The sequence below is a fragment of the Sciurus vulgaris genome (genome assembly GCF_902686455.1).
Source record: "Sciurus vulgaris genome assembly, chromosome: 8".
Classification (NCBI taxonomy): Eukaryota; Metazoa; Chordata; class Mammalia; order Rodentia; family Sciuridae; genus Sciurus; species Sciurus vulgaris.
The window spans coordinates 60,408,963-60,431,166 of record NC_136468.1 but is presented as its reverse complement, the minus strand read 5'-3'; the positions used below and the strand labels follow the sequence as shown (position 1 = coordinate 60,431,166).

The following is a 22,204-nucleotide window of genomic DNA, read 5'->3' as shown; positions in this document are numbered from 1 at the left end:
TGCCAATCATACTTCAGATAGAGCACTAATCTCCAGAATCTATAAAGAACTCAAAAAACTCTACTCCAAGAATTCAAATAATGTCCAGTCGACAAATGGGCTAAGGAAATGAATAGACACTTCACAGAAGAAGATCTACAAGCAATCAACAAACATATGGAAAAATGTTCAACATCTCTAGTAATAAGAGAAATGCAAATCAAAACCACCCTAAGATTCCATCTCGCCCCAATTAGAATGGCGATTATCAAGAATACGAGCAACAACAGGTGTTGGCGAGGATGTGGGGAGAAAGGTACACTCATACATTGCTGGTGGGGCTGCAAATTAGTGCAGCCACTCTGGAAAGCAGTGTGGAGATTCCTTAGAAAACATGGAATGGACCCGCCATTTGACCCAGCTATCCCACTCCTTGGCCTATACCCAAAGGACTTAAAATCAGCATACTACAGAGATACAGCCACATCAATGTTCATTGCTGCTCAATTCACAATAGCCAGACTGTGGAACCAACCTAGATGCCCTTCAATTGATGAGTGGATAAAGAAACTGTGGTATATATATACAATGGAATATTACTCAGCCATAAAGAATGATAAAATTATGGCATTTGCAGGCAAATGGATGAAATTGGAGAATATCATGCTAAGTGAGATAAGCCAATCTCAAAAAGCCAAAGGACGAATGATATCGCTAATAAGTGGAGGATGACACATAATGGGGGGGAGGGAAGGGTTAGTGTTAGGGTTAGAGTTAGGGTTAGGGAGGGGGGCAAGTATGGAGGAAGGAAGTACTGTATAGAGGGTAAAGAGGGGTGGGAGGGGTGGGGGGAAGGGAAACAATAACAGAATGAATCAAACAATATTACTCTATGTAAATTTATGATTACACAAATGGTATGCCTTTACGCCATGTACAAACAGAGAAATAACATGTATCCCATTTGTTTACAATAAAAAAAAAAAAAAGAAAACATCAACATGATGAAGCACTTAGTTAAATGTGTGTGCTTAGGTTAAGAAGATAACAGAGTGGATGCAACTGGTTATGTTCAATGCCTCACAACAAGGTTCCTTTTGGCTTAGGAGAATTTTGGTTAACCTCACCATCGTAAACACACCTTCACTTCTCAAGCTCTGTTACACATAACAGGAAAACATTAAGGATAAATTCACATAGAAAATTAGGAGTTTAAGAAACTGTAAACTGGCATTACTCAGTCAATACAGTCCTTTTCCAAGGCAAAATGACACTAAAATAAATGCAAACGTTGATACAGCATTTGATTTTACAACCACTTAAAATATTTTTTCCAGCCCCAGTTTGTCATATGTTCTTATAGAACAGTGTAAAAATTTATTTGGGATTTTTGTTTATACAGTTTCAGAATTATTTGGCTCAGAAATTATTTAAGTTTGAGAAAAACCATAATTGGGTGAAGCAGCAACTCTTAGATCACATTTTTATTTTATAGCCATCTTCTCTACTACATGAAATTACATATTAAGACTTGCAGCAATGTTGAACTAAATCAGTCTTCAGTAGAGTGAGTCAAATAACTGAATTACCAAAATACATCCAGAGTCAACCACTAAATTTATCAATGGGATAAAAAGACAATTCTCACAAAGGGGAATTATACACTGAATCAAGCAAATTCCATGACCTGATGTTTTCATAGACATGAATTTTTGGTTATAATGAACTCTGGGAGAGTTAAATAAATAAAATAAGAAAAATAAGAGAAAAAATTATATAAAAACAGTGATTACCTTAAAGGGGTGGAATTAAAGGAGGAGAGGCAAAAGTCTCAGCTGAATTCTTTGCTTAACCCTGACCCCTTGCCTCCATCCCCTGAGATTTTATGCAGGAAGTTTTCTGGGTCACGGGATCAGCAGAGGGAACCACATTCCATTCACTTAAGAATAACCTTGGTGACCTTCTCTGTGCTGTGTTCAATAAACAGTGATGAATAATACCTGCACCTGACCACCGGAGCAAGCTCTCACCTTTAAACTCATCTGGCAAGAAGTTGAGGCAGCTAAGACAGTCATTCTGACTTGCTATATGCAAAAACTGCCTTATGCTTGGATAGCAGGCCTAAATGAACCAAAACTCTCCACTTTTCAAAATAAGTGAAAATTAAGCATTTCAGACAGTTAAGACATTCCCCCTCTGTTGATCAGTGAGATACAGAAAGAGAGACTTGCCTGTCCTCACTCAAAACTCCCTCAATCCCTCCTCCGGAAAGTTCATAGCTATACCCCAAATCAGTGAATACTTTAATTAAAACCATGGCTCACAGGCTACCCACCAGAGGCACAGTTGATAAAGTCACTTTATTTCCCTATTATCCTTCTGTCTAAATAATTTAATGAAAATTATTAAACATCATCTTATTAAACATCTTAATGTGTAGTTCACATTCAAATACAGAGGTTTTCAGCAAATTTCAGGGTATTACAGGCAATATCATGGAAGAAAGCCAGCAACCACCTCAAACTAGATTGTTGGATTAGTTAAACCTTTAGGGAGTTATTTTTCATAATTCAAGCACCAGAGGACAAGAACAAATTGTTTTGTTTCTGAATTTTAACCTAATAGTTTAGTTATTTATTATCTCCTCAAAATGCATTTGCCAAAGTGGTCCATGCTAATATAATACTTTTGCTTACTGAAATTTAAAACACCCCCTAGCAAGTTGAGAGCAAAATTTCTTTAGACTCCAGGTACCTATTGGGAGTCAAAAATTAAATCTGAACAAAATAAACTACTTCATCTTAAAAATGCATACTGTGAGTGATAGCTCCTTGTGATACACTTCCCTCTAAGTCAGTTTATGTAAGTACCAAGCTTCCATGTGGAAATAAGATGTTGCCAAAGATAAAACTAAAATACTGGAAATGAAAATTAGGATTTTATAGTCAACATTTGAAATGTATAGCACATTCAAAATTCAAATAGAGATCAACTTGCTGTCCAATTTACTAATTCTCTTTTCTTGGCTCTACCCTTTGCTATAAACATGATCCACAGCCTAACAAATTTCAGGTTGGTGTATTTTTCACTAACAAGATTTTTTTAAAAAAATACAGCATTCTTGTAATTTTTATCACTTCTGAGTTCCAAATATGCATTCAGTTGAAAAAAGGAGTTATGTTAATGACTCTTGCAAGTCAAGATCCATGCTGTTTAACTACAATCATTCACAAGTCAAATTTTATTAATATTGATAGCATCAAAAAGCAATTTGGCCTACAAACCACTTATGCCACTACTATTATGTCCTAAACAATTTTTGTACAGGCCACATGTTAACCAGCAGCATGGTAGCACTGTGTGAATAAAAGAACTTAGGAAAACGTGTATTTGTTGTTGCACGTGCATATGTGTGATAGATGTTCAGGATGTGAACATGAGCAAATACTTACAGGATCATGGTCCTTGAAAAAATATTTTGCCATGTAATTATATGTGTTTAAAGTGTAGATCTCATTAGCATGTTTAGAAAATGTCATTTAGAAAAAATAAGTATGGGAACAGGTCCAGCTGGAGATCAACACTACCAGATTACAGAAGACATTTGGTACATCTACATTCATACTGTGTGACAGGGGATAATAAATGAGATGATGCTGTAAGTATTTACTATGGTGTTCTGGTACACATAAATGTTCACAACTAATGTTCACAACTAATGTTTATATACATAAAAAAAAACTAGGAGGACATATTCATAGAATTTCTCTCCTACATATACATGATTTGAGTAAATTTTAATTTTATTTCCTTAGGTCAGGTTATTATGCTGAGTCTGTTTAAAGTACTTTCTTCAAAGATTCCATGACGCAGAGTAGAGGATGTAATGTACATAGCTGCTCCCCGGCCCTTTCCCTTGCAGGCGTTTTCCCCACCTCCCAACTACTGTCAGTCTGTGAACATCCTAGCTAGCTGTTGGTTCATCAGTCAGTTTGCAAGTATCCTTCTCCGTTATTGGTCCCCTGTTAGCCCAGCGGGATTCTTAGCTTCACTGCCATCTTTTCTCTCTTGCTTTTCTCTCCCCCTGACTTGCTTTCTTCCTCCTCCTCACTTTCCACTCTCTCTAGCGCACACCCTTTCTCTTTCCTTTCTCTTTTCCTCTCATTTTCTCTCTTACCCTGTAGGGAGACACTTTGTTTGCTTAATAAACTCCCTTATGTGATTTCCCGTGTCCAGCGTGGTTTTCATGGGATTCCCTACAGAGGTGAAACTGAGTTACTAATTGTTGCTATTTTTAATCTGGTAAACCAAATGAGATAAGAAAGCACAACAGAAGTGATAATTAATTGATGATTCTATATGCATCCTGTCTGCGCAAGGTATTGAGGTATTCCAAATGTCTCTGACTCTAAACACGTTCTTTCCAACTCTGCATCATCTTTATGTACTGATCCTTATTTACTCTTAAAAAGAAAAATTCCAGTCCTGTATTAAATAAAAGTTTACTCGTCTATCCCAACACGCAAACTATGTAATCTTGCTGGAGAAAATGACACAAGCAATTAAATCAGATGTTGTTATATTTTGAAAAATGAAAAAATAATAAATATGCAGATTTGCTGGACTTGGTAATATTTTTTTCCTGTTTAGAAACTCTGCTGTCTTTGAGATCTATTTATTCCCTAAAACAATTCATGTGATTCTACGTATTTAGGCCATCCTTCTTCTTTGACCACAGCAATTAGTAGATGCCTACAACTACCAAATAATAGTATTCAATTTCCCCATTTCTCTGCAAAAATAATGGGTCCAGGGGTAGTTATGGTGAAGAAAGCTGAAACTGTCAAAGCCTGCATCCATCCATGCTGGAAGCTAACTCCTTACATTGACTTCTTGGTTAAAGGACCAGTGATTTATGAGGTTCTTGTTAAGTTAGTTTAGAATTTGGTTTCTGTCTTCCGAGATTACTGGTGCTTATAGAATGCCACAGTTCCTACAGTGCTTTTATCCATCCCAGTTTCCTGTTACTAGTTGTCAATGATATTTGCTTGAACTTTAATTTCCAATGGGGGTATTATAAGAATATAAGTGTTTCATAATCAATGCCTCAATCCATATCCTAGATGCTAGCCCATCCTGAATCCTTAAAGATCACATGACTGGTCATCTATGCCTTTTCCCATGTCCATCTTTTAAATCAAATTCTGTGACCAAGATTTGAGGAATAAAAATTCAAATGTGTTCTTACATGAAAATTTTTACTAGATTTTAAAATTCTACCAGAAAATATTTTTAAAAAATCAAAGAAAACAAGGGTTCAAACACTGACCTGAAAGACAAATCATTTTAATATTTTTATAACAAATTTTTAATGATTTAAAAGTCAAGTCATTTAGTGTCAACTATTTAGTAATCATTATATCGGCCAGTTATTTTAAAAATTATTTGTTAACTTTATATCAACTCTTCACTAGCATCATAAAAATGAAATAACTATATTTTAATCATATGCTTTACTGTCACAGTTTCTATTTTAAAATATGAAACTGAAATATTATCATTAAGATATTGTTCAATAATCTATGAACTATAATGGTAAAGTATAAATCTATTGCTTCTAGGAACTCTTAAGTTTTGTTATAATAATAAATAGGTTTTGAGCTTTGTGCCATGGCAAGTCCTGCATTGGAAATCAACCTATTTATCTATCTATCTATATTGTATTGCTAAAGATAAACCAGAGTGTTAGATACTATCAATCTCAGTTTCCTGTATTGTAAAGGTTGGACTGAGAGAAGGCAAACTGAGTCTGACACATGTCTTTATATCCCCAAACTGTTATTATCAATACAGGAATGATCTACTTTGGAGAGACACTGAATGAATTCCTTATATGATCTACATAGTTCACCTAATAATAAATGTAATGTTTACTCTTTTAGATACATTCATTTTATGTTCTTATCTTTATTTTATAATCTGTGTTAAAATGTGAATTTAATTTCTTTACCTTAATGAAAGAACAAAAATGGAAAATAATTTTGGCCTATTGTAAGCATACTTGTTTGTTTTTACATTTATTCCTGAGATAATTTCCATTGCAAATTTGTAATATTACAGGGATTTTTAAAAAAGTTTCACTATGGTGCTTGTAAAATGCAGATAAAGTATTCCTTAATAACTGACCCAGCATATTAACCAACCAATAAGCCAAAGTCACTCAAGAGGAGTGGTCACAGAAAAAGATAATAGATCCACATGTCTCTATTATATTTAATTACCTAATTGCCCAAAGAGATTGTAGCCTAAAGCAATGTTATGAAGCTAGTGACACAATCAGAAATAATGGTAACATTCACCAAAAGAAAATGCTAATTACTTTAACATAAAAGAATTATGTTTAAAAAGAAAGAGGAGAGAAGATTAAATTATTTCAGTTTGAGTAGAGACAGTGTTTGGAATGTTGAATTGCTACTGAATAGACTGATATCTGGATAACTGAGCATCACAAGCCTGGAAGAAACTATTAGAAAAGCTAGACTAAAATAACAAAGGTAGCATTTGTAGGAATGTGTATGCAGGTACACACACACAAAATATATCACTGTGGAGAAAATACACAGATTTTCAAAAACTTCAAACAAGTTAAAACACTGACCACTTTCACTCCTGTAACAAATGAAGAAAAAATTCGAAGTGCATGTGAGTTCAGCATTCCTTAGTTCTTGAACATCAAAAAAGATGAACTCTTTTTAAACATTAAAAGCTATATCAATTTATTTCTTCATCTTATAAACTTTAATAGGAATCTGCCTACAAGCTATTCTGGTGTTCCAAATTATATCAATAAACATAAGACTTAAATCATAGGAGTAAAGTAGAATATGAGAAGAATTTTATGTTCCATAAGCACAAAATCTCCAAGGAAACTCAGTCCAAAATTAAACAAACACATCAATAATGTGGAGAAATTTGCTCTAATCTCCTTTAATCTGTAACTTCAATGAAGCTTGGGTATAATCATCTAAAGCATTAATATTTAAGCCACCAAAATGTTTCAATTTTTATGGTTCCTATTGACTTAACCCACATATCTTCTTGACTCATGATCAAAGTTAACAGCACTTTATCATACTATGAGCCCCCTGGCAATAAAGTTTTATCAATTTGTCCAATGGTATTATTAGCACTACCTCTTCAAATTAATCATTACCAACCTCAAAAAAATCATCATTCTAAGACAAAGTATAAAGACTCACATTATTGTCAATTAACTATTAAGTGTAAAATAATCTGGTCAAAATTAAGACCTCAAAGGACACTAAACTGTTCATCACTACATCAATTCAACCTATCTCTTATTGGGCATTAGGAACTATGTAGGATGGAATAGAGATGATAAGAGACATTCATTATGTGTCTTTTATAGGACAGAATTTAAACCTCAAAAAATCTTTTAGATATGCAATAGCTGTTATCTTTTTAAAAATTATATTGATAAAAACGATATAATAAACTATTGTGGTTTGGATGTGAGGTGTTCCCCAAAAGCTCACGTGTGATACAATGCAAGAAGGTTGCATTTCTTAGAGAAGAAATGATTGGGCTGTAAAAGTCTTCCCAATCAGTGATTTAATCCCCTGATAGGGATTAACTGAGTGGTAACTGAAGAGGTAGGATGTGGCTAGAGGAGATGGGAATTGGGGCATGGCTTCGGTTATATATTTGTGTCTGACCAGTGGACCCTCTGCTTCCTGACCACCATGATATGAGCTGAGCTGCTTCCCTCCACCCTCTCTCATCATGATGTTCAGCCTCCCCTGGAATCCTGAGGAATGGAGCTGGCCTTCTACGGACTAACATCACTGAAACAGTGAGCCCTCAAGTAAACTTTTCCTCCTCTACAAGTGTTCTGGTCAGAACAATTGCTTTTAGTCACAGCAGCAAAATAGTTGACTAAAACAAACATTACACCATGTTCATCTTCCGATTCTTCTCTCCCTCTCTATTCTCCTCTATTAAGACAAAGGGTTTCTGACTCTAGATAAAAATGGGCAACAATAAAACGAAACCATTATCATACTAGGTTTAAGTCCCTTAAAGGAAATACTCTGAAAATCCAGGCTTGTTAAAGCAGAAAGTAAATATTTTTTAAATACATAAAACTGTATATATAAGAACACAGCTAGGAAGTCTAAGCAATGAGCCATAGTTAAAAATAATTCAAGGTATGGAATAGGGTATTCCTCCCCATTAGAAAAGGATTACTGGGAATTGTCTACATAGAGGTAAAAAAAAGTTAAAGAAAAGCTAAAGGAAAAAGCAAAGAGTGACCTATAAATGCCCTGACCTCTCATGTGAATAGAACAGGCAGTGGGAAAGCCAAGGAGATAAATCTGGAAGAATTCTAGAGGAGGGGAGCTATGCACTTTACTAAGACTCTGAATAAGCACTTTATATATCTCACATACATGCAGGAAGCTCTCATTGCTATAGAAGCTTCTCAATTTTCCCAACAAAAGTTATTTTGCTATAGCACTAGGTCAGTGAAAGCCTGATTCAAAGGTCACCTTCATCAGCTTCCTCATCTGTGCACCTACTCTACAGATGATATTGGATGGTATTGTCTGAGCCCTGTGAGGGGAGACCAGGGAGACCAGGTTTTAGGTACCTATTGTTATAGTTTTTAGTCTTGTGAGTTCAGGGGATTGAACCCAGGGCAGTGCTCATGCGAGGTAAGCACTCAACCACTAAGCTACATTCCCAGCAGGTCATTTTTGTACTCAATGCTTTGACTAACATGCATTAAAAATTAGGTGCCAGTGGCTACTGAAGGACCCTGCTATCCTTATCAAGTTGATGAAACATTTTCTAAATTCACTTTATCCTCTAAAACAAGGTATTTAAAACTAGTTTCTACAGTTATTGTAGGTTTGGCTCACCAGAAACAGACACTAAGACAAGGACTTGAGCACAGGTAACTTGTGAAGTGACTCCAGGGAATGCTAACAGGATAGTGGAAAAGACAAAGAGCAAAGAAATGAAAATCCTGGTATGTTACAAAACAACTGGAGCCTCTGTGATACTATAGGCTATCATACAAAACTGTTGCATCCAAAGAGTAAGCAGTATGCTAGTGTATCCACCCATACCAGCTATTATTGTTTGAGGACATTCACTCCTGCACAATCTAAGCAGTGTAGAAAGCCCTCAGAGGCCAAGATTTGCAAATGGATGCAAGAAGAATCTATAGTAATAGTACACGCTTGCAGGTTCTTGGGTGGTGAGATATGGGCAGGGAACCAAGAGCATCTACCATAGGCACACAGTGAATGCTTTAAAATATTTACTGAGCACATGACTAAGTGAACTAAATGAATTTCAGTGCTGATCAGCTGGCTGTGTGACTTTGCTAAGGTTTTGGGTTCCTCTTCTGTAGAAGGATGACTTGGTTGACAAACGTGGTCTTCAGAATCCTTCCTCCTGTATGTTGTGATATTTCCACTGAGTAATTGTTTTGTTTAGATCACAGAAGAGGACTTAGTAGCTGGATTGCTCTATTGTTTTCTGTGAGCCTTTGATTAGTTTGCTTTTCTTTTCATATGTATATTCAACAGAATTTAGAGATGTCTTTCTGTTTTGAAAAACAAAGGCAAAGTATTTCCCTTTTATTTGAAATCTCTGACATCTTCAGTAGAAGCTTGTAAAACTGCAAGAAGAACCTCTAATCATTGTTTTTCTTTTGATCTTGAAAGGTCAAGTCAAAGCATATTCATTTATCCCTGAAAATAGTAACTGTGTTTCTGAGGATAGCTGTTTAAGATAACATCCTCAAGCTAGCTTACACCACCAACCTCTTTACACCTACCATACACAATCTGACAATCTCTTCGAATTGCATATACTATGACACAATATCAACCACTACTACCTTTCATTAACATAATGAAATACCTTCATTTACATTTAAAATAGAAATCACTGTTTTTTTAAAATCGGGGTTAGTGTATTTGTACTACTTCTCTGCAAAAATAATTGCTAAAATTATAAAGGAAGGTACTGTAGAAGAAATAAATGGACATTTTTTAGAAGCATTCCATTCTATCTGAATAATACATAGTTGCTTTGGAAACAAATAAAAATCCCTATATTTCATTAGCCTAGTTTTAGTAACTGTATCTAATTAAGTTACATTTCAAAGAGTGTTTTAAATTCAAACTGTTCACTGGTTCAGCTATAACTTGTCCCTAATTAAAACATGCATGGTTGTTAAAAGTTAATTTCTGAAAGCAAGAATCCACAAGATTCTCAACAAATCCTAAAAACTCAACACAGTGCTAGTTCCATTGTAGCCTTCATTTCATCTGTTGTCCAAATTCAAAGAAAAAAAATTCTGTGGACCATTTCATTTCTAAGGCAGATTTTAATAAATTAGTTATTCTAACTTTTATACTGCATTTAAGAAAATGTAACCCTTTTTCTTCAGAGTATTAAATAAAAACCTTGACATTTATCAAAAAATCATAAATTGTCCCCAAGACTTACAGAATGATGCAATACAATTATGAATGATTGTCAAGTTAAAAGATCTACATTCCACTCATGGGTTCAATTCTTGTCTTTCAGTAAAGGAATTAATCCAGCCAAAGTTGGTTTGTCTTCTCATTATCAACTGGGCAAAGAACTTCAACTTCAAACAGTTGCGATGATAATTTAATCTTAAAGTTTATCTGAAAGAACTTTGAGGCTTTTAAGGAGACATTTATTTCTAACTAATGTTATCTATAATTCAATTTTAAGACTTTCATACAATTGTAATCAAGGTCCTTATTTAAATATTTAGAATATATTTGTCTAATACACTTATAAGTAGAATAAATGGAGGTGGAAACATCAAAAAGAAATTTCCAAATGCTAAAAAACAGATTTAATTTAGCTAAGCATAAATAAAATGAAGTTTTAAAAAATAAATTTGAGGTTTTTTTGTTTTTTTTTTTTCAAAAAAGATCACTTGATTAGCCAAATAGCTCACCTAAATTATTTCAATATTAAGAAGCTTGTGTCACTTCAGGGGAGAACAAAAATACTGCAGAGACATGGAGCCAATTACAGAGTTGTGTACATTTTAAACTATGATTGCAGATGTGTTGTGGAACAAAGGAACACCATCAACATAGTCATTTTTGATCATGTTGACTTTTTTCCTAGCACATAATAAACCCACTATGGAAAATATTTTACATTTAAAAAATCAAGCAGTTTCAAAGGCAATATCCAGGTGAGAAGAATGAAGAGAATATATTAGCACATAATTAACCTTCACAGACACCAGAAGTGATTTCCTTTCTACAAAACTGGAAGACTGGAGTTTTAATCCAGCATGTTTTATATTTTGACTTCTCTGGTGGATTATTTATTTAGTAAAAAATATAGCAACCCTGGAAACAGCCTAGAGGAATAAATGAGTTAACAGCAGATCAAATGCAATTATCATCTAATTTTTTACATTCTAAACCTAAATGTATCAAACTACATATCATCAAAGTAGTGACACAATGACATAAGCACAAAAAATACTAATCAGAGCTGATGGATATTAATATTTCCTTTCACCAACAAGTAAATAATACAAAAACCAGTTTAGGTTATTGGCCTAGTACTGCTTAAGAGGTTGCTTTATAGAAAGTAGTTCTTAGTAAGTATAGATAATTGAGAAAAATACAGGCTCTTTTTTTTTTTCTTTTTTTGTCCCAGGGATGAAGCCACATGGGCACTTAACCACTTAGCCACATCCAAGCCTCTTTGTGTGTTTGTTTTTGAGACAGAGTCTCACTAAGTTTCTGAGGCTGGCTTTGAACTTGAAAACCTCCTGCCTCAGCCTTTGGAGTTGCTATGGTTATAGGCATGTGCCACCTGCCTGGCAGGCTTTTATTATTATTTTTTCTTTTAATATGAGAAAATATCTTTAGTTTTAAATTATTATTTTACATGACAGATTAACTTGTATTTTCCACATATAATATTTTGAAACATTTATATAAATGTATATACACGCACCCACATAGAGTAGTAGAATGACTAAATCTACCCAATTTGCACGTGAGATACCTTATATAGATATTGCTTGTTTAAGAAAACTTAGCAATCACTCAACATTATGCAAGAACACAATATTTAGAAAATGATAGTTTTTATAACAGATTTGACAGATAAAACACAGGATACTCTGAACACAGAAAATTAAATCTGAATTTCAAGTAATAAAAAGTTTAGTTTAATAAAAGTATATTCTAAACTTATACAAACAATATACTTGTTTATCTGAAATTTGAATATTAACTGGGCATGTGACATTTTATGTGCTAAACCTGGCAAACTTAATTTATACTATTATATTTTATATGCAAAAAAGTTATTTCTGAAATTTTTAATAATTTAATCTTGTTGCAGGAATTTTTACGGGAAAGAAGGATGCTTTATTAATGATCACTAGTTTGGAAATTAAATCTGGAACAATACACTGATTGTAACATCAAAATTACAAATACCCTACCAGCCATTAGAACACTTAATTCCCCAGACAAGTCAGTGTGTGTGTGTGTGTGTGGGTGTATGTGTGTGTATGTGTGCACATGTACATTTTGTGAAGTTTTAAAAAAAATATTTAATGAAATATATTGTGTGTTTCATTGGTATTTTCAGTTTATATAGAGCATAATTATCGAGCATTGTTCATTTAATTCTCACTTTGAAATACACTAAGGCAATATCGAAATGGTTGTGCTGATAATTTAGTAGCTTAATTTTTGATGATTTGAGAAAACTCAGAAGAGGCTGTAACCTCTTCGGCGCCACTGATCACCTTGGCCAACTTCCAAGGTCTGACCAGCTAGGGGGTTATATAATATGTTCCAAGTATAAATTATAAGGTACTTTTAAACTCATACACTAGGTCAAATCTATGACTTTGCCATGCAGAGGCCATTCTTGATGTCAAAGGTACATGAAAAGCTAAGCTCTGGCAGATCTTATGATCTGTTTTAAAGTGACTTGTAAGTAATTTTCTTTCTTTTTGAAGATTCTATTGTTTCTTTTCATTGTTGTTGTTGAGATGACTAGATGACTATATTCCTTAGGAAGTCATGAAAGAATTCAGAAATATTCAAGAAAAAATTCTGAACATTTACATTTATAAGCAAACAGCAAACTAGTCATTTTTGAATGAAACAAAGTAATTCTGAAACGGCTATGTGATACATTATGTAGGATTAACAACATATATATGTATTTAGTTTTTAGATTTTATCTCTAATAAGCTGATTTGTTAGTTTACACAAATTCAAATCTCTGTTAAGTAGAAGACAATTGTGCAATTGCACAACTGAAAGCTATTTATTATACCATTTTCCTCTAACAGTCATTGAAATGACTTGGATCTAGAGTGATATTTAAAACTAAAAATTAAGTCAAAAGTATAATAGACTACAGGATATTCACATGTATAATATAATTTTATTTGTGACAAAATATCATATTTAAAAATTCCAATGCCTTAATGTTTTTACCTATAGCTTTCATTGATGTTTGTATGGCCACTCCTTGATATTTAATTGACCAGTCATTGACTTATAAATGAACTCTAGAGATACCAATAAAGTTGTGTTCAAAAGCTCTGATAGAGATTTTTCTAAATTCCTCTCTCTATCCACCAAACTTCGGGAAACATCACTATTTTAAGATACATGGTTCCACTCTTTGAGCAAATGACAAAAATATCTACTGAACTGGACAGTTAAAATAAATATTTCAGCAATAATAATTAAAATGAAACTCTTAGAAGGAGGGAAAAGATAACTGTTATAGAGTCTGTAATCCAGTAATTAAGCATTAAATTTAGCCTTAAGCATTTTGACAGACTGGGAAAAAAGGAAATGATGATCACTAGCATCATTGTCCTTGTCTAATGAAAAGGATAAATGAGATTTTGCCTTGAGCAATAAGCTTCTTCATGTAATCAAAGCCTGCAGAACAGTGAAAAATAATGGGTGTAGAGTCAAAGGGGTTTTCGCAGCAAACACCAAAAATTCTTCAAATAGTGCCTGCCTCCCTCTACAGATCTACATTCACATGAACATTCATGTTCATAACAAGAATTATATAGTTGTATAGAAGGCAATGGACAATATCTAATATTACTTTTTTGTTAATATTTTAAGTATTAGTAAACACAAACTGTAAGTGAAATGTTTGAATTATTTTTTTTAACATGTAAAGACAATAGAGAACCTTAAAAAAGGCACACATTTTTCTTTAGAGTGGTGGTACAAAAAAAAAACCCATGCTCACATAAATATTGAAAAGAATTGTGCCCAACTAAAGAAGGTATAAAATGGGATTTAAACAATGAGTGACAGTTGGCATTTAGTCATCTAAAAAAACAATGTAAACAATGTGGGGTCCATTTATAGATTATTTAATATGAATCTCCACCATCTCATGAAATACTCACAAATATTATGCATATGTACAGTATTACAATTTATAAAGAAGGAAACATGTTCAATTTCTTAGTAAGGATGAAGAATGAAATTGGAACCCTGTCTCTCTAACATCCAGGCTCACATGATATTCTCTAGAGCAAATTAACTTTCTTTTTCATTTACTAAGGTAATACTAGCATATTATATATTTTTAAATTAGGGTTGTAAATATATTGATAAACAATATGCTAGTATTAGAGTTGTTAGTATAGAAATACTAAATCCTTAATTGCTCAATTTCTGTATAAAAATGTTCCCTCCTGATAAGTTTCCCAAGTGAGATAGATATAGATATAAATACAGATAAATATATATATGCATATATATATATTGCATTAACTAAAGAAAATTAGTTTTTCAAAACTTAGAATTTGCTCCAAAGTGTCTATGTGCTTCAACTCTCAAGTCTCCCTGACCAATTATTGCCAACTAATGCCCAGGACATAAAGAAAGAAAGAAAGAAAGAAAAAAAAAAAAAGAAAACATTTAAGACAAAGGGTGATAGGAGACAGTAAGATTTCATCAGCATGAGGAAAAGTCTTTGTTACTGGATGCTTTACTAGACATCAGCCAAAACAAACAGCTGAAAGCTGAGGAGCTCAGTGACAAAAGTTAGCAAGATCCCACCACATATAGAGAAATTCATTCAGCACAGTATAGTTACTTAGATACTATCAACAATCACACATTAACATCATTACTCACCCCCATGTATCTCTTATAACAATTTACCAAAAAGGAAAAATAATAAAGAAAAATTTTAACTGTTTTTAGAACTACAGATCAATTTTCACATCACTAAAGATTTGGAGCTAATACATAAACTCTAAAACATAATATTGCATCCTGAATGTAATTATGTAGTACCTAATTTTATATATATGTGTGTATGTGTGTGTGTGTATATATATATATATAGGAGACACACACACGTACGTATATATAGATATATTTTACCCCAGTATCAGAGATTGAATTGAACCCTGGGTCTCTCCCATGGTAGGCAAACACATACTGCTGCACTATATCCCCAGTGCATTAAAAAACACTTTTAAATAAAGTATATACGTACACTATGTGGTCCAATTAATTTTCCATAGTTTTGTTTTAATTCAGAAAATCTTGCTTTTAAATTTAGCTACTGTAAGTACCAACAATATCTGCTCACTTAATTAGTTGTTTGGTTGACTTCTCTTTACTCTTAAGTTTCTATTTATTTTTGGTATTGCTTATCTCAGCATGAAGGCCTTTGTAAATCAAACTGTCTCTTCACAAATAAAGCCCCAGGGGATCCTGAAAGCAGCTGAAGTTATAGAACCACTATGGATCAGGTTTCCAAGGAAGAAGGTGGAAATCAATCCTGAAGCAACTCACAACTCAGTTCTCTAATTTTCTTTGTGATCAACTCTCATTCTATATAGTGAAAAATTACATATCTTTCCCATATGAATCAGCATCTCTTAAAAAAAAATATATATATAAATAACTGAGAACAAACTAAGATTTTAGTATCATAGTAAACACAAAAAGTAAACTCCAGAAAGGAGAGATTCATATGCACAATGAAAGCAATAACCAAGTTATCAATTGCATACCTTTTTTTGTATTTTTGAAGTGAGATGAGGAGAGGGAATGAAATGGAAAGCGGAGTTGATTTCTATCTTCTATGAGTTAAATGTAGTTGGAATTTTTCTCAAAGGTCTCTAATTTTAAATGAATTATATTCAGTGGTCAAAGTTCCTTAAATTTGATTTTCACCTTGCCAATGAGTGGTATTAACATAATTTAGTAGTCTTCCTATCAAACCATACAATAGATGTTTGATGTCTTTGAAATAAAAATATTTTGATGAGTTTAATTTGCTCAATAGTAGCCTTGAATTTTATATCTCCTGAAGAACTTAAAAGCTATTGAATGATAGGATAAAAGCTAAGGTGCAGCTGTGAATTATAGTACAATCACTCTTCATTCTAAATTCAAAAAGCTTTCAACATGGCCAAACAACGCTTTTATAGCTAGACCTTGACTTTGCTTGTCATAGTTGTTTTCCCTGAGTCACAGAGCATAGCCCAAGATAATTTATAATCATCAATGAAATAGCCTTGACATTTTGAGTGTATTGAGAAAAGAATCATTGGCACGTTGAATGTACAAAGCCTCCATGCCAGAGAATCCTTTGCTCTAAACTTTCAAACATTCTCTTGTGCAAGAAAATAAACAGTGTTAGGAAACATGGCAGAGAATATGATTTTATGCACTTTGGTGTGAAATTATCCATTTCTTCTATCATTGCCCTCTGGCCACCCCATTTAAAAAAAAAAAAAAGTCTATCAAACAGAAGAAACTCCCTGAATTAAAATCTAGGTTATTAATAAAGTAACTTTAGGAATCAGAGTTTAAGGGTAAACTAAAATAGAGAAACTTCTGGGAAGCCTCAGGATTCTCTGATATTAAAAGAAAAGAAACATTGATAGTCTCTGTCATTTCATTTCCCTTCTAGCCAAAGAAATAGGTTCATGTCATCTTGAATATATGATTTGGTCATTTTCACTCAGCACAAGGATTATATTAAAAAAAAAAAAAAAGGAAGAAAAAAGAATTCAGCAGCTGAACCAAACAAATACTTTTGATTTATTACAACTTAGATTCTATAATCTATTTTCTCCAGAGAGTAACTAATGTTCTTTTTATTTCAACACCAAAATTGTCAGCACATAAATACCTGGATTTTGAAATGATAGTGTAGAAATATAAAATTTATGTGATTTCACCAATTGTGAGCTTTAAGGTAATGAAAATCCAACATTTATACAAGAAATAAGATTGCTAAAATGTTTTAAGGATATTTCAAAAGCTTAAAATAACTCTGCTGAGTTATTTCCACAGAGCAAGAATACAGTGTATCAAAATGAACATTCTGATTGTCTGCTGCCCTTGTTATTATTTAACATTTTCCTTGCATTTATTTTGGAAATCTTTAAAAGTATGTTTCAAAAGGGAATCGGGACTTTTGTAAGCATAATTGATGTCAATGAAATGTATAGACTATGTATGTTCGAAAGGCATTTGATGACAGCAGGTCTCTGTACACATTGCAGATCCCACCACAAAACAAACAGTGGAAACATAAGCAAAGTTTAAAAAAATAAAAATAAAAACAAAAATAAAAAATAAACTGTATACAATTTCAGTTATATTTGTTTAGTCCACTTTGGAATACCAACAGCTTTTAGGTTAAATGGTGCTATTCATGGTTTCCTTATTTAAATTTGATTCTAATCAAAGAAGTGTGAAACCTTACATGCGTAATTTCTATTTAGATTCAAATAGCAGTGCTATTGAGACCAATATCACTCCCATTATATTAATGTGGAAACTGTGGTTCAGAGATTAAATATTTGGCTAAAAGATACATAATGTGAAGTGACTAAACTCTTCTGGGCCCCTTAGCTGGCAATCCTAGTTATTAGAGTATGTTACTTCTAGATATGTTTTTTATCTTATTGATTTCATGTCTCAAAAGGTAATTTTATAGAATATTACACAATGAAATACTCTACATAATGACATCAAAAGTACACTATAATGCGTACATTTGTACATGTCTCATGTGTAAATGGTAACTTTAGGCTTTTAAATATCAGTATTTGTTTTCTGCTTTCTATATTTACACTGGTTGACATTACATTGTATCTCAGTTTTTCTAATATTTTTAAAAGAAAAATTTATAATAGTTTACTGATATATAGAGAATAATTAAATGGATATTTTCAGGAATACTGTTATTAGATATTACCTACTTTGGTTTGGAAAGGCAATTAATTCTCTTACATGTGTTTCCCATTTTTTCCTAATAAATACTAGCTGAATAACATCACAAGAAATAAATCCCAGTAAGAAACAGAAAGAGGCCATCATTATATTGCAATACTAAAAAATGTAGTAACTAAATTTACCATGTCTTCTTGAAAGATAAACACTGACAGAAAGTGTGAAAAAGGGCCCAGAGCAATGCAGCCAGTTGTCTATGGTCTGAGATCTCTGAAACCATAAGCCCCCAATAAAGTTTCCCTTCTGAAAAACTGATCTTGTGAGGTGTTTTGTTCACAATGGCCAAAAAGCTGCCTAAAATAGAAATCGGTACCAAGAAGTGGGGTCACTGCTATGACTAATCTATGTGGTTCCAAAACTTTTGGAGCTTTTAGGAAATTGTGGTAGTAATTTTGAGACATTTAGAGATACTAGCTAGAAAATCTTTAGACTGTTACAAGTTGAACTTAATGTGTGATTTTCATGGATGTCAAAAGATCAGAATGCCAACAGGACTGTGGACAGTAAAGACTGGGCTCATGAAGATTCAGAAGAGTAGGATTTTTAGAAATTGGACTAGAGGCCATTTGTGTTATCCTTTGGCTAAGAAGATGTCAACATTTTGCCCATGTCCTGAGACTTTCCTATCAGGCTGAATTTAAAGGAGATAGACTTCTTAATCTGGTGGAACAAATTTCTAGGCAGAATAGCATTCAGGCTGTGACTTGGCTATTGCTGGCGGCTTTTAGCCAAGTTTATTGTGATAATTGGAAGCAGAATGCAAAGTAGAAAAATTTGAAAAACTTGCACTTTCGCCAGAACACTGTTAAACTAGGGCTCAAGAAATTGTGATAGTTAAAGTGAACACAGCCTCTAAAGAGACTCTGCTAAGTACTTTACCCAGAAACAATAGGAAAGATGGCTTGAGGGCATCTCGGCAATTGGCAAGACCAGACATATCTCAGGCATAAGGGTGTAAAACTAAAAATTCCTTTGAGAAAATACCATGGGGGCACCAAACTTATACCAGAGGAGTGGAGGCTAGGAAGTTGTTTCACCTTTCTCAGCCACCCAGGCACTCAGAGGCTGTTGCAGCTGTGGTCCTTGGAGACTTAGTTAGTGCATGAAATAGTGGCAGAACTTGGCATTAACCACATGGTGCTGGTTCTGCATAACTGCAGAATGCTGGAGTTAGGGGGTCATGGAGGATTACACTGAGATTTCAAAACAAGGTCTGAAAGGCAGGGTCAGAGTCCTTGCAGGCAACCCCTGAGAGGGCAGTGCATGAAGATGTGAGAAGTGGCCCAAAGTGGTAGGGGAGACCCCCAATTTTAGGGAAGGTCAGAAACATGGGACATCTGCTGAGGAAAGCTACAAGAATTAAACAGAAACAAACTAAGAGAGAAGCTCTGTGGACTGTAACCAGCCACACCACAGGATGAAAGCTACACCAGTCCTTTGGAGACTTGATGCCATGTGACAGAGATGCTGCACATGGAGTTACAGGACTTGTTTGTTGAGCTGGAATTCAGTCTTGCTTTAGTACCATCCCTTCCTTTTATGCCCCTATTTCTTCCTTTTGGAATGGAAATGTTTACCCCATGCCTTTATATATTGGATACATGCAACTTGATTTTGATTTTACTAGGGTCTCAAGCTGATAGTTTGCCTTCAGTTGCAATGGAACCCTTGGACTTGAATTTTTGGGAAATTCTAAAACTGTTGAAACTCTGGGAACTTCTGGGAATGGACTAAATATATTTTCCATTTTGAGATGGGCATGAGCTTTTGGGAGCCAGAGGCAGAAGGTTATAGTTTAGATATAAGGTGTCCTCCAAAAACTCATGTGTGAGACAATGTAGGAAAGGTTAGAGGTCAAATGATAGGGTTATGAAAATTTCAATCTAATCAGTGCATTAATCCCCTGATAGGAATTAACTGGGTGTAACTTTAGGCAAGCAGGGTGTGGCTGGAGGAGATAGGTCATTAGGTGCATGCTTTTGGGATATATATTTTGTCTCTGGTGATCCAAGCTTAATTGCTGTCTGCTTCCTGGCTGTCAGATCCTGAGCTACTTTCCTTTGCAACACACTTTCACTATGGTGTTCTTCCTCATCTGGGCCCAGAGCAATGGAGTCAGTTGCCTAGGGACTGACACCTCTGAAAGCATAAGCCTCAAATAAGTTTTTCCTCTTCTAAAATTGTTCTTCTCATGTCTTTTGATCACGTGGCAAAATGCTGACTGAAATACCAACCATGGCCATTTTTTGGAAGAAGGAAAGAACAAAGGACAAACAAACAAAGATGAGAGATTCAAAAACAAAATGAAGAATTAAAACCCATGGTTCTTCACAAAATCAGAAAAGTTAACAGATTTATTCTTTCAAATGGGATCAGAAATGACCAGAAAAAAAGTAAAAAATAAAAGATAAAGAATCCAGAAGATGAGGTTATAAACCAATATATGTTGGCAAATAAGCTGACAGAACAGAGAAAAAAGATAGATATAAACAAGATTATTCGGAGAAGAAAACAACATGAAAAAAAAAAAAACAAAGCAAGAATGTACATTAAAAGAGCATCACTAAAGAAACACTTGAAAAAAATCATGGAAAATGAAATGTAGAACAAAACGAATACCAGAAGGACTGTAATAGAGAAGATGTTGGTATTGTAAAACAGAGAAGGTGCTTCAATCAACAGTAAGCAATTCTCCTGAAGAAGAGAGCATGAAAAAAGTAAATAAACAAAACATTCAAAAAAATACTGCAAAAAATACCTGAAATAAAATTAAAACAAATATAAAGATTTCAATAATAGACAAAAACTCAGGAATGAAGAAGTATCATTAGGAAACCAGTGCAAATAGTCAAGTCAATTTAGGATAAGATCCATGGGCTGGAACAGACCAATGACACACCTCCTATAACCTCTACCAATGACAGAATACAGTGAAGTAATGTCCCAAAATTTTAAGGAAAACAAAACATGCTTAGCCAAGGTTTCCTTCAAGTTCAAAATGAAATATCCATATAGTCCCAAACACTAGTGATTAAGATTCAATCAAATTATAAATTATAAAAGAATAAAATTAACAATGAAATAAAGTTCATAATCAATCATTATAATCATATATCACTATGAATCTATGATTTTTGTGTCATATGGAAACCTGTATGACAAAGAGAAACAGAAAAATTGAATATTATGATGCTCACTATACATAAACAAGAAATAGTTGTGCAAATTTGGGAAAGCTTTAAATTACCTTTTTGTAGTTAACTATAACATTTGAATTTTTATTTTGAAAATCTCAAAACAACAACCAAGGTATTATTCAGAAGGAAAATGATTACACAAATCTGATTATTATTGTTATTGCTGCTCTGTTGTAAACTAACCTCAAATTGATATTTTTTAGCTTTTCAATTGCTTATTATAATTTTCACTTCTAGGTCATAATTACATTTTTTTTTTAACCCAGAGTTTCGCACATTCCAGAAAGCATTCTACCTCTGAATTACATAGCCAGACCTTTTAAGTCTTCTTTATTTTGAGACATGGTCTCCAAAAATTGCCCAAGCTGGCCTCCAATTTGAAATCCTCCTGCCTCAGGCTCCTGAGTAGCTTGGATTATACAGCCATATACCACCATGTCTGGCTCAATCTTTCATTTCTAAATTTCAGAATTGCATTTAGATTAATCATTTTTATTTTCATAATAAATAGTCCAATTAGTTTAGTCAGGTTTTTTTTTTTGGTTTTGTTTTGTTTTTAAATTTCAGGATACTAGACAGGCCACATTCCCCTACATTACACTGGCTTGCAGAAAAGGGATTCACAGTATCTTCACTCCATCTCCGTAGGACCTAGTT

General features: G+C 33.6%; 1 protein-coding gene across 13 annotated transcripts in view; it reads right to left on the bottom strand.

The window, feature by feature from the left end:
- CACNA2D1 (calcium voltage-gated channel auxiliary subunit alpha2delta 1) overlaps positions 1-22,204 on the bottom strand; it is a 455,544-nt gene that overhangs the window by 179,351 nt on the left and 253,989 nt on the right. The gene's annotated exons all lie outside the window — the stretch shown is intronic.